The sequence below is a fragment of the Bombus pyrosoma genome, unplaced genomic scaffold (genome assembly GCF_014825855.1).
Source record: "Bombus pyrosoma isolate SC7728 unplaced genomic scaffold, ASM1482585v1 HiC_scaffold_4719, whole genome shotgun sequence".
Taxonomy (NCBI): domain Eukaryota; kingdom Metazoa; phylum Arthropoda; class Insecta; order Hymenoptera; family Apidae; genus Bombus; species Bombus pyrosoma.
In genome coordinates, this window is record NW_025219978.1 from 809,641 (window position 1) to 811,308 (window position 1,668).

Below are 1,668 nucleotides of genomic sequence, written 5' to 3' on the forward strand. Positions count from 1 at the left end.
TATAACGTTTTATAGCATTACGTTATAACGTATAACGTTATATAGTATTACGTTATAACGTATAACGTTATGTATCATTGCGGCATAACATATAACGTTATGTAGCATTACAATATAACGTATAACGTTATGTAGTATTACGTTATAGCGTATAACGTTATATAGCTTTGCGTTATGACGTATAACGTTATATAGCATTGCGTTATAGCGTATAACGTTATATAGCATTACGGTATAACGTATAACGTTATATAGCATTATGTTATAACGTAAAACGTTATATAGCATTACGTTATAACGTATAACGTCATATAGCATTTCGTTATGACGTATAACGTTATATAGCACTACGTTATAACGTATAACGTTATATAGCATTACGTTATAACGTATAACGTTATATAGCATTACGTTATAACGTATAACGTTATTCAGCATTACGTTATAACGTATAACGTTGTGTAGTATACGTTATAACGTATAACGTTATGTAGCATTACGGTATAACGTATAACGTTATGTAGCATTATGTTATAACTTATATCGTCATATGGCATTACGTTATAACGTATAACGTTATGTAGTATTACGTCATAACGTATAACGTTATGTAGCGTTATGGTATAACGTATAACGTTATGTAGCATTCCGGTATAACATATAACGTTATGTAGCACAATGATATAACGTATAACGTTTTATAGCATTACGTTATAACGTATAACGTTATATAGCATTACGTTTTAACGTATAACGTTATATAGCATTACGTTATCACGTATAACGTTATGTAGCATTACGGTATAACGTACAACGTTATGTAGCATTACGATATAACGTATAAGGTTATGTAGTATTACGTTATAACGTATAACGTTATGTAGTATTACTTTATAACGTATAAGGTTATGTAGCATTACGGTATAACGTATAACGTTATGTAGCATTATGTTATAACTTATATCGTTATATGGCATTACGTTATAACGTATAACGTTATATAGTATTACGTTATATCCTATAACGTTATGTAGCATTACGATATAACGTATAACGTTATGTAGTATTACTTTATAACGTATAAGGTTATGTAGCATTACGGTATAACGTATAACGTTATGTAGCATTATGTTATAACTTATATCGTTATATGGCATTACGTTATAACGTATAACGTTATATAGTATTACGTTATATCCTATAACGTTATGTAGCATTACGATATAACGTATAACGTTATGTAGTATTACTTTATAACGTATAAGGTTATGTAGCATTACGGTATAACGTATAACGTTATATAGCATTACAATATAACGTATAACGTTAAGTAGTATTACGTTATAACGTATAACGTTATATAGCATTACGTTATAACGTATAACGTTATGTGGCATTACGATATAACGTAAAACGTTATGTAGTATTACTTTATAACGTATAAGGTTATGTAGCATTACGGTATAACGTATAACGTTATGTAGCACTATGATATAACGTATAACGTTATATAGCATTACGTTATAACGTATAACGTTATGTAGCATTACGGTATAACATATAACGTTATGTAGCACTATGATATAACGTATAACGTTATATAGCATTACGTTATAACGCATAACGTTATGTAGTATTATATTATAACGTATAACGTTATACAGCATT